The 12,865-nt window shown below is 41.4% G+C and overlaps 1 protein-coding gene across 2 annotated transcripts in view; it reads right to left on the minus strand.

The window, feature by feature from the left end:
* Positions 1 to 12,865, minus strand: part of RNF182 (ring finger protein 182) — a 78,664-nt gene that overhangs the window by 20,796 nt on the left and 45,003 nt on the right. For both annotated transcript variants that reach the window (XM_040546389.1, XM_040546388.1), the window contains exon 2: positions 6,606 to 6,734. The gene's annotated coding sequence lies outside the window, so the exon portion shown is untranslated. The remainder of the gene's footprint in view (positions 1 to 6,605; positions 6,735 to 12,865) is intronic.

Consider the following 12,865-nt stretch of genomic DNA (forward strand, 5'->3'; position numbering starts at 1 on the left):
AAGAGTAGGTTACAGGTTCTGTGCTACAAGTTACAGGAGTCAAAGTAAAAAAATATTAAGCCATAGGCAGAGGTGGGAGATGAGGAAAATTTTGTGTGTTATACAAAAATTGGTAACAGGAAAATCTGGTACTGAACAACGTAAAAATAAATAGAGAAATTACATGGCTTCTGTTGCCTACCATGCGGATGAGAATAAACATGATAAATAGCAACATAATGATAAAGCAGGACAGGACATAGGAACAAAACCTAGAATTCATTTTGAAACTGGAAATACCAGTTGAAAAAAAAAAAAAAAAGATACAGTGAAATGTTAGAAAACTAGCCAAAGTAAAATGCAGGATAAAGCTGTTTAGATTTTGTTGTATAACCAAATTCTCTCACTACCAAACCAAGCTCAATGATGCAAAATAGTAGGTATAAAAAACAAAACAAGACAAACAAACAAACAAAAACAGGAAAGACTAGGGGTGTAAGGGGAGTGATGCAGGGAAGCGACACTTTCACAGCACTTACTCCCTGAGTTGTCAGGCCAACATGACAAATGGCTTGGTTCTCTTAACAGGAAATTCTATTAAGGGTGAAGACTGGGCAAGAAGTGGATGATGGGATTCACAGCAAGTCTTTTAGTGCTTGTAAAGAAACAGTATTTACTCAAACATCCAAACTAACAAGCACAACACCTGGGCTGCAATGGAGCTGACAGACGTGCATGATTCCGAATAACATGGGTCTATTACAGCATTACAGCAGAGACCAACAGTAGAGATAATTTGTGGCTCCAGCCTCAGAGTCAGCCCAGTACAATGAACAACAAGATGAGATGAAGCCTGCAAAGTGAGGAGTTCGGTCTGGGCACTATATATATATATATAATATATATATATATATATAACATATATATAACATATATATAATATTATATATATAATATTTTAAAGAGGCTACATAATCCTCATTGTTTATGACTGATCCCATCACAGGCAATGACTGAGATGATGTTTCGGTCCCAACTCCCTGAACTTCAGAGGTTTACAGCTTTCTGATCAAAAAGACCCACTGAATGGAATTTTTTCAAGTCTTGAGATTATTTGACAGATGGTTAACACAACCCCTTTTGGGAAAATGAAACTGTAACTTTCATGCTCTGAAGATGCTTCAGGATTTTTCTTATACCTGCGTGACTCAAAACCATTTTTAAAAAAGAAAACCAAAAACTATAAGTGTTTCCAGTGAGGACATAAGTATTTGGAACAAAAGCAAAATCCCAAATGTGAGATTTAAGAAAGGACCATAAAGCTATACTGATCTTACCTCCTGTGCTGTGGAGTCTGTGGAACATACTCCACTAATTCCTGCAGTTAAATCACAGAATGACAGAACAGTTTATATTGGAAGGAACCTCAGGAGGATATGTTGTCCAAACATAAAAAGTCTAGAAAACAATATTGCAATGTTATGTAACAGTTGCACCAAGATGTATGTAACTAGGTAGTCTGCCCAACATTCAGATGAAGACGCATTCCTTGCAATGACCCGGTGGACGAGGTATGCCAGCTATCCAGTCCTCATCCTATCTCCCAGTTTCTTTTCAATTGGAAACCATATGCTGCTCTGGATGCGCCTTTTGTCCTCTTTAGGCACCAACAGTGAGCAGCCTCTGTGCGGGGTCCCACCTCTGTGAGTCATCAGGATTTACTCACTGACTTTTGTCTCCTGATGTGGGTGTCTGGAAAAGATTGCACCTATGCAGATGTGTGCTGTGATCTTGATGATCTGCTAATCTGGGTGCCATCATCAGCTATTCTTACAACTCCTGCTGTTCCTCCTGGTGATTCCACATCCCATTCATACCAATCAAGGTTCTCATTGCAATTCTCTACGGAAGTAGAGACAGTTCTCAAGGTGTATTTGCTCAGGGCCTTATCCATTTCAGTTTTGAATGTCTCCCGTGATAAGGTCCACAATCTATCCACAACCCCGCTAGGCACACATTCCAAAGCCTGACTCACTGAAAAGAACCTGCTCATAACCCCACTGGCTCTTTCACTGATTCTGGGGGCAGATAAAAGGCAACTCTCATGCCCACACAGCTACCCTTCACACAAAGGAAACAAGATGATGAGGAAGGTCTTAAAAGCCACACAAGGCTGTAAGACAGCAGGAAGTTGAATAGAGTATATGAGAAGTTTGACAGGTATTGACATCTGCCTCCTGTGGCCGGTACAGGTCACTTTGTGCTGTTCCGGAGAAACAAAGCTATCTTAATTCACCCTCATCTTCAATAATCCCTAATTAAGAGCACACCAGCTTGGAAGTGTCTGCTACTGCTCCTAGATTTATTAAATACACCCCAAGTCCATCTGGCAGATGACACTTTACCCCTTAACTATATGGAATTGCCAGCTGGGTCACTGCCACACTCAGGGATGATTAGACTCCAAGTTATCCATCTCCTTTCTACCTCTAAGATGAGGCTGGCCATTAAGGGAGTGCCCTCAGCTTTAGCAAAGATAGAGTTTTTGTAAGCCTGTCTTTATCCATGGGCCTTTATTCATCACACATTCATGGTACTGTGAAAGAACATTACAAGATGCACACAAACAGGACTGACCATTGATTATTTTTATTTGGATCATGCATGAACTGCACTATCAAATAAAGGTGTTTGTGTGTGTGTGCATGCATGTGTTTTACATGAATTCTCATATTTTCAGATATTTTTCTTTGTAATACAGGACTTGTTTAATGATTCTGATTTTCAAAAGCAGGTCTAACATACAATGCATTTATAGGAAGGGTTACAAATGAGGAAACGTTGCCTCACACACTCTACACTTGTTTCTGAATACCTTACTGTATATGGGGGAAAACAGACATACAATACTCCAGGATAAAAACTGAGATTGTTATTTTCTCATTGAAAATGAGCACTACCATCTCCTCATAAAAGAAATCACAGCAGGTAGAATACTGTTGCTAATGCCTGCTGTTCAACTGGCATAAAACACAGCATTTTTGAAAATGCCAAAGTAACTCAATATATTTCTTTAAATGTTACCTTGATAAGCTAATGTTTTCATTTGCAAGTAGCATATAAAATTCTCTAGCTAAATGTTATTGTATCTGACATTTCATGAAAAGCATTTGGTCACAGTTGTGTACTACAATCAGTACTCTGAAGGGATATTGAGGGGGACATGCACACAAATATAGAAACCCATCGCCTACCCAAACCCACTTCAGCCAGAGGACATGAGATGTCTCTATTTAAATGCTGATTCAAGACTGAAGAAAATAAAGATTTAACAGAATTATCAGGGAGTTACTTAAGTAACACGGAAGCTCAGTGTTAACAGTTTAAAGCTGGGATGCAATGCTGTTATCACAGTGCCTTGTGTTAACTATGATGATTGCTCTTTCGGCCGCCAGAGTGATGAACAGTAATGATTGCACAATGCAAGATAATCACCATTTAGCTAATTCACTCAGTCTGGGTGGGGGAGATCAAAGATGCCTCTCTGCTCCTCTCTTCCTTAACAACTGCCCTTATAGGCTCAAAAGGTAACTAAGAGAAACTCTAAAAGTGGTACAACGGGTGCATATATCTGCCTAGCATACCCCAGAGCCTAAAGGCCAGCTGCAGTAGTGCAATGGCCACAGCTTTCATACCCAGTCTTCCCAGGGCATGTGGTGCTGCAGAGCAGTGCTATGCCACTGCAGCTCCCAGCTCCAGACCTCCGGCTCTCCACAGACCATCTCCAGCATGACAGTGGAAGTGCCCTTCTTTGCTACTATGAAAGAAAAACTGGACAAAAACGGACAGCTTTGTGGACATCTGGAGCTGCAGGCAGGAAGGGAGCTCTGTCAGTGTCCTTGCTGGAACCACAGGGTTCAGCCGAACAGGCCTCAGGCCTTTGCCCATTTCCTACCAAGACAATTCCCTGTGGCTCGCCCGTTATAGCTTTGCCCATTGCTGAAGGCATGCTGCTTGCTGTCTGCTGCCTGGCATGCTGAATTTCTTTTGCAGACGGCTGAATACCCATTCACATGTCTGACTGGAGCCTTTCTTTTGCTGGAGATAGGCCGCTGGGTTTGCGTGGGGCAGCTGCTCAGTATTTGCGCGCCAGTCTGAGTGGCCTTGTGCGGACAAATGACGCCATTTCTGGAGCAGGTTTTGCAGGAACTGTGCCACTGCTTAGTGCTATGAATGCTGATGAAATTGCTCTCCTAAGACATGTTTCTCCCCTCAGAACAATATGATCTTGCAGTCTATGGATTCACTTTGAATTTTTCAACAAGTCTTTCAGGCTTTGTCTATTATCTGAGAGCTCCACACTCCTTCAATGTATTCTCTACAAAATTTGTTATAATCATTGCAGTGTGTACTGGTTGTCCAAAGTTAGACATTTTAACAGGCATACTGCCAGAACAGAAATTCATTCTCATCCACACACCAGTCCAGAAATCCCTCTCCCCCCTCCTCATCCATATTTTTCCCCCCCAGACCCATTTCTTCCGTCTTTCCTACAGAGAAAAAAACAAAAACAAGAACAAAATGCACAAAAAAAGAGAATACCGTTCCAATCAATTTCAACTAAAAAGTGATGCCAAATAACATTAATCTTCTTTGCAACTTCTGACATACTCTACCTGCTGTACTTCTGTCTGTTTAGACCCTGAATTCTGCACAGCAAGGGCTATATGCACACACAAATTTTTAATTTTATGCATATACAGACATCAAAGCAAGGGTTCATCGAAGCTCTCTCTCACCCCAATTCTCCAAACTTTCCAATACAAATTTAACTGTTCAAATAGAGCTCTGGGCCAGAAGTAGTGGGGCAATGTTGACCTTACTTCTCAATACAGACAGTCATACACTGACCGTTGTATATTTTCTTTCTGTCTTGGGAGTTACTATTGTCATAGTGTTATATTAGGTTTCTTTTTGCCCTTTATGAGTGTTTTACTCAACTCTGTCAGTATGTGAGCAGCAAAATACAACATTTAAAATAAGTCTTGGAAAATCCTTTCCAAAAAAAATCTGTTTTCTAATGAGTTTGGTTTTCCTGCACTCACACAGACCACAAATGAAAAGAGTTGTGACAAAAGTAAGTTTAAAGACACAAAACTGCCATTGAAATACATGCAGAGCGAAGCAGTAAAGGAGGAGGTAGCAAATATACAGCAGGATTGGATTATTACTTGTTACAAGTTATTACTACTTTAAGGTCAGTGGGTAGACACTGTCTTTTGGACATCTACATAGAATTACGTCCAAAGCCACTCATTACTGGTCATATTGTGTGAAACTGTTTCTCTGCCTTGAGCAACAAGTGTATCTGTGATGTCAATTGATACCCTTAGCCTATCTGGCAAATATAAATGTGTGCGTACACACGCATTAGTATTTTAAATTGTGCAAATACAATAGCTCTCTTGAGAGGGTAGCATATATAAATTTGTATGTGCTTGTGTCTGTGTGGACTATAACTGCAGAAAAGCTACCTTGCCTTCTCAGGAGACCTACAGAACTTCAAATATACACAAACATATATATATACACACTCACAAGACATATAGCAAGTCAAGTATCATGATATTAATGTTATTAAAACTGAAAAATAAATTACAAGACCTGTACTACTGACAAACATGTTTTATGAATAATCTTACTTCACTGACACAGAAAAATAGGCAGAAGACTTAATTTTAACAGAATGAATTCAGAAGGCTGTTTAACTTTTTCATAGCCACATCTGAATAAGAAAACTGCATGAAAAAGAATAACCTCAGGAAGTTTCTTTCTGCTTATTATGATGACATGCTTCCCTCCTCCCTGTCCCCAAATCAATGAGAACTTGTATTTTAATAAGACTATATCAAGATGCATTACTGAAGCATTATATTTATACTGATAGAAACATTGAAAATTATCCCCAGTCCCTAACAAACACACTTCAGCATAATTCAATTGTGTTGGCCACATTACAACAAATTCATAAAAATAATCTTTATAATGCAAATGTTGCTAAGTCCATAAGCACAGCATACCACTGTGGGACAAGTTGTCTTGGGAGTTACACCAAGGGAAGGATAGGGAAATAGCAATACACTCAATTTTTCTCCTTTCCAGGATTATAAAATGCTTTAACTTGCCTGTCAGGTGACATAAGACAGGCAAAGCAGTCACGTAAGACAGATTCATTTATTCTTAACAGACAGATGACATAAGATTTACTGGAAACTTAATTCATCTGAGAATTTTGTGGGATCCATCAACACCCAATATTACTGTTCTGTTTTTACATCACCTGCATGCCATTAATTTTTCAATCAGCTTCACTCTTTTTAAGTCTTGTAAGAGTTGTTTCTCTGTCTCCCCATCCAGGACAGCATCCTTCTTCAGATTCTTGAACACATGTACAAGTATGCACGTGCTTATGTTCCACTAAAATTATGGAATTATGTATGCTTAAGTATGATCTTATTTTCTGAAGAAGATGATTTGTATTCTAGGATACTATTTGGCAAAATATAACATATAAAATAGAGACATGATTCTTGAGAACACATTTTGGTGAGCTTCCAGGGACTTACCTGCCAGATGCCGAGCTGGCTCACAGATCTGGCCTCTATCTACTCATCCATCCATCACCACATTGCCTGAATGACTGATAATAAAAACAGATGATTCATCCTTGGTATGTTCTCTGCTCTCTCTTTGTCCTGTGGAAGACATTAACACCTTAATCATAAACTGCCATATTTCAGGCTAAGGGAAACTTACAGCATAAAGAGGGAAGTTTTTGTCTTAGTAGATAGATGTTTATTCCTAATTTTTAGAAGGCAGAGATGGTTAGAAATGAAGTTTTCATCATTAGCTGATCTTTAAATGAGCAGGCATCCATGCTTATCTTCTCAAGTGTAAAATACCACCTGATGGCCAATGAAGAACATAAGCTATACAGTCAGAAGATGCTCTCCCTTTCTGTCTTTTTAAATAGATCAGACTAGAAAGATCATTTTTCATGTCCATGTACTTAACAACTGCTATTCAAGGTGTCACTGTTAATAGCATAAACATCAAGGACTTAGACACCCACAGGGAGGATGGGACAACTTCAGGTCTACCATGGAGGAAACAGGAAGAAGATTTATTTCAAAATATTGAACAATGCTGAGGGACCTTATATCTAACCTTATGTATTGGATTTACACGACAAGGGGGTTTGGTAGCAAGGGACTGCAGGGGTGGCCTCTGTGAGCAGAGCCCAGCAGCTGCCCCATGGCAGATCGGAGCCAGCTCCAGCCAGCTCCAAAAGGGACCCGCCACTGGCCCAAGCTGGGCCAGGGAGCAACACTGTTTGTACCTCTGTGAGAACAGATTTAAGAAAGGGAAAAAAATGGCTGAGCAACAAGCAACTGGGAGAATGAGGAGTGAGAACCAGCCCTGCAGCCCCCAAGGTCAGTGCAGCAGGAGGGCAGGAGGTGCTCCAGGCACGCAGCAGCAGTTCCCCTGTGGCCTGTGCAGGGAGAGGCCCCTGGTGGAGCAGGCTGTCCCCCTGCAGCCCATGGGTCCCACATGGAGCAGATCTCCACGCTGCAGCCCATGGGTGGAGGAGCCCCCGGTGGAGCAGGTGGATGTGGCCTGGAGGAGGCTGCGGCCCATGCAGAGCCCCCGCAGGAGCAGGCCCCCAGCCGGAGCTGCAGCCCGTGGAGAGGAGCCCACGCAGGAGCAGGGGGTCTGGGGGGAGCTGCCGCCCGTGGGGGACCCGTGCTGGAGCAGTTTGCTCCTGGGGGATGGACCCCGTGGTACGGAGCCGTGTGGGAGCAGTTCTTGAAGAGTTGCTGCCTGTGGGCAGCCCCTGCAGACTCAGTTCGGGAAGGACGGCATCCCGTGGGAGGGACCCCACGTGGAGCAGAGAGTGACCGTGAGGGAGTGGTGGAGGCGAAACTTCAGGGACTGACCGTAACCCCCATTTCCCCGTTCCCTTGTGCTGCTCAGGGGGAGGATGTGGCAGAGGGTAAATGGGGGAAAGGTGTTCTTAGTTTGCTTTTGATTTCTTACTGTTCTAGTCTGCCAGCAATAGGCAATAAATTACATCAATTTCCCCACACTGAGTCTGTTTAGTCCATGATGATAATTGGTGAGTTCCTTTCCATCATATTTTCTCCTTTTTTTTTTTTTTTTTTTAATTTGAGGAGGGGGAGTAAGAGAGCAGTTGTGGTGGAGTTCAGCAGCCCAGCAGAGTAAAACCACCACAATTTATAACAGCTTAGCTCTAGTGATGCTCCTGAGTGCAACCAGATACAAAATCTGGAATTATCAAACCAGTCCTTGAGCATGAGGGACTCTCTACTGGAAAGCAAATAATCCGAAAGTATATAGAAGTCACACAGGACAAATCACCAGATATGAGAGCTTAACAACAAGGATTTAGCAACATTGGATGGGTAAGGGGGGACAAAAAACAGCTGTTTTTCCTTTAGATACAGTACCATTCATGCTTGGGTGAGGGTCAAATTAAGATATTTTGCACAGTTCTGTTGTTCACACACTTAAAAAGGTTACTGAATGATTGGTCAGGAACCGTGAGATCAGTCACTAAAAATTATTCATGAGCTGAAAAAAAACTCTTTTCAGTGAAGGCTTTAAGAGCTCAATCTGCTTAACTTATCAGTGAATGAGAGGCAACTTGATTACAGGAACAAAGCATCAGGTACAAAAGCATTCCTTGATTTAATGGACACAGTAAAATGGCTGTAATATTTAGCTGTGATTTGTAAAGCAGAGCCAAGTACTACTGAGTTACAAAACATCAGCTTTCTATTGAATGTATGCATTACGATAGTTTCAGTCACACAATCACACAACATTTTCTTCTAGAGGAGACTTCGCTGAGCATGCAGGATAACTGGTGGTTGTTTGGTGAATGTTTTATTCTCTTTATTTGTGGCCCCACAACTCACTTGTTATACGCCATTTAAACCTAGCACCAAACATAACTCTGCTTCTTTCTGCATTGACTTTCATTTTGCTGTCACTTTAACAGCCTATGAATGTAATTCAATGAACTGAAAAAGATACAGGAAGATAAAAGCCCTCATAACACGCATGTTATACAACGCTTTGCCTGGACAAAGGGCAATTCAAATCCTACCTAAAATTTCTCCTTCAAGTGTTCATAAACTTCTAATTACCTAAGCTAAGCCTTTTCCACTGTGGTAGAAGCACTGACAAGCCTTTTCAAGCTTTTCTGAGAGTTACTTTAAAGATTATTTTAAGAGTGAAAGGCCAAGATCATCTTTAGGTTTGAGTGGGTTTGTTTCCACCACATAATACTGTTGTGCAGATGATACTGCAGATCCCCCAACACATCAGGAACCAAATGGCTTCGGCAGGTTCCTGGCAACCTCTTCCTCCCAGTACCTGCATTGTAGCTGCTGCAGGGTCTACCCATACTTTTACATGCAACTGTTCTACACAATAGAAGCTCCGAGGTCAGATGCCTTTTCAAGGAGACTCTGATCAGGTCACTGCTTGTGAGTCACTAAGTGTGGAATATTTCCTCTCTGTTCATAGCAGCACATCTGCATGAGGTTTACAGATTGGCTATCCATATATCATCTGAAATGGGATTTTTGTCTCTTTGCTGTGAACTGCCTGCCAAAAATGGTTCCCCTGCCTAGGGCACCACCTGCCCTGAAACTATCATGGAAATATTTGGGTTTTCTGACCAACACCTTTTGCTACAGATGTTATTTGAATGCTTACAATGGGTTCCATAAAGACATCAGAAGCCTTCAGTCCCTAACCAGGCCACACACTGGGAAGAACTGGGGCACACAACCTCACACTCACGTATTTTTCTGGCCAGGCCTCCACCAGCCTGCCCCTGATCCAGTACCACCTCAGCCTGACTCCTCACAGGTAGCTAGCTCTCTCCCACCATGCTCTATGAGTCCAGGGCTATGTCTCCATCACAGGCTGCACATCAAACCCTACCTTGCTCCTCACTGCAGCCCCAAAACACCTTTTGCCTTTTTTCAGGTTTTTCTACAGCTGTTCTCAAACCTACACTGTCACATCCCTTTCTTTCTACCAGGTTGCCATTTCTCCCTGCAACCTAAGTAACTCCCAGCTGAAGCAAGAAAGCTGAGATATCCATATGTGCCCCTTCCAATTTCAATTCCTGAACATGGCAGCACCAGTACTAGTAATCTTTATAGACATTGCTTTCAAAACAATACATGCCTACAAACCACTTGTGGCCCTCTGAAAGTCTTAGGTTCGTAACTTTGCTACACTCCAGCTAAACTTCCCAGAAACTGCAGGAGACATCAGAAAAACCTGTAATGAATTTCAGGTCTCTGCTCAGCGCTTTGCAGATGCTGGAGCATCTCAGGTTTTCATGCTACCTGGATGAAACTTACAGTGCTGCTGTGCAATTTAAACTTTTACTGAATGTTTACATGGATCTTGTCTGGTGAGTTAGTAAAGATTTCTATCCATTTGCCAATTTACTGAAAGTAAACCTTCACATGAACAACTATCCACCACTCACTGCAAAATAATTTAGCTTAAGCCCCACCAGACCTGAAAAAATAGATTAAACTGTGAAAGAGATGTGAAGAGACTGTGAAAGAGAGTGAAAAAGATAAAATGGAAAAAGGAAAGTTATGCTTAATGATGGCGGGTTTTGTGCCTAAAGTGCTGTGCTGCATCTTCTCTGCAGGAAAAGAGTGAAACCACAAAGGATTCGGGTTAAAAAAATGTAGAGCTGCAGTAGGTTAAAAGCTGCACATCTTTGTGAAAAAAGCTTGTACTTTTTTGTGTGCCATTGCAAATGATTTTGAAACCTAAGTTACATTTTCAGGAGGCCTTGGTTCTTTGCAGCTTACAACATCATTCTCACACTTGAAAATGTTTTCTTTATACTGGAAAGTCACAACTATTGTATGGTAATGTATCATGTACCTATGCTAAGGTACACATCTGCCAATATTCCATTACTGTTGGAACAGCAGTTTATATTGGATATAAGTGTTTCAGCACACATTGCATGCAAAGGCCACAGGAGAATTTCCTGAGCTTTGCTCTCAGAGGATGCCTGGTACTCCTTAGCAACCTTGCTGGAAGGACTGAAATCACAACCCCCTAGGCAGCAGGTGATAAGTGTCTCTGTATACCTGAAATAGCTGCTGGCTACAGCAAGCATACATACATCTCCAGCAAATCCACTTAACATAGTCATCAAACCTAAAATATAGATGAACATATATTAAACTGAGACTGATTTAGGTAGGAGAAATAGTGGTGAGTACTGGTTCCTGCAGTGAGTGGCATTATATCACTGCTGGAGTGTAGAGTTTTAGAGGGCATTGTCATGACAATTTGAGAAGAGGATTCCTATAAACCTAGTTTGGATGGAGAGGCATCCGATCAGGAAGATGTGAAATGACACAGTCTGAGACAGGATCTAAGCGCTAGAACTGCTCAGACCACTAGAAGCCCTTATACATGTTAGGCTACACTATGGGACACGTCTACAGCGAGCTGTATTGTTCCTTTCTGGTCCTGCCTATTCCCCCACCCTAAACTTCATCAAGGGGAGTCTGCAGTTGTTCCACATGGAATAATTTCAGGACTGAAATGTCATGTAGCTGTGTAACCATAAACATTTTGCCTGTCGTTCTAGCTTTTAAAGCAGGATTGCATTGAGTTCTGATGTTTCTCTCATTCTCTGCCATGCAGCTAAGGGAATAGAAGTCCCCAGGTCTTTATTATACACAGCTGACCTTTTATTTCCTGCTAGTTGCATTCAATTTCAGATAGCCCAGGGTATGGTCTTGAAATACTATTTTCCATCATGCTAAACTAATCTGAGGTCTACATTTTTACACACTTAATAAACTCGAGTTTGCTTTTCAGTGTTGCATGAAAAACAGAGGTCGTTCAGAAGGTTATAACTTTCCAACAAAACAACTGTTTTGACACTTCTGCAAGAAGCAAAGGACAAACACTGATAAACACTGCGCAAGTCATTGCAATCCAAATAAATAAGAAACTCCAGAATTTTTCTTTTAAGAGATCTGAATTCTCAATATAAAATTTAAATGAGATATCATAGCAAATAGATACGGTAAAAAGACTTAACCTTGATTAACCCTCATTTAAAACTTAATTTCAGTCATACATTTGCAAGAAAAGAAGGCTGAATTTTATATGTTGCTTGTGCTCACCATTGCTGAAGAGAGCTGTATCTTCTCTTTCTACCCAACAATATATTTTCACCTTGTTTACTGAAATGGTATTTGTAGCCCCACCTTTCGTTCAATAGTCACTATTTTTTATGTCTCTCAGAAACTTCCTCCAGTTGATACTTACTTAGCTTTGGGGTTCCAATATCCTGATATTTACTTACATAGACTTCTAAATCTCAAAGAATCTGATATTTAGATCACTTGTTACTTAAAATTTCAGTTCTCGTCTATCCATCAATAACTATGATGGGCACACCCTCCTCAACTCACACACCGGTCCCAGTTTGTTTCTTGTTCACATCGCAGAAGATCCTGTTTAGAGGGTCCTCCTGGCTGCATCCATGTTATGGCAGAACGCTGCCCTGGACCATCCACTGGATTATTTCCTAAATCACTCATCAGTGAACCACCATGGCTGCTCCTTAGGATCTTATCATGCAAGGACAGCCATTCTGTTATCATTGGGAAGTTGCTCTGAATTTCCAACTCCTGCTAAAATGCGTGTGCTACAGATGCATATATGTACAGACACTACAAGCACTGCTCAGGCAACTGTCCTGCTCATGACCTTCCTGTCGTCCCACTGACATTAC

This window comes from Cygnus olor, chromosome 2, assembly GCF_009769625.2.
Source record: "Cygnus olor isolate bCygOlo1 chromosome 2, bCygOlo1.pri.v2, whole genome shotgun sequence".
Taxonomy (NCBI): Eukaryota; Metazoa; Chordata; class Aves; order Anseriformes; family Anatidae; genus Cygnus; species Cygnus olor.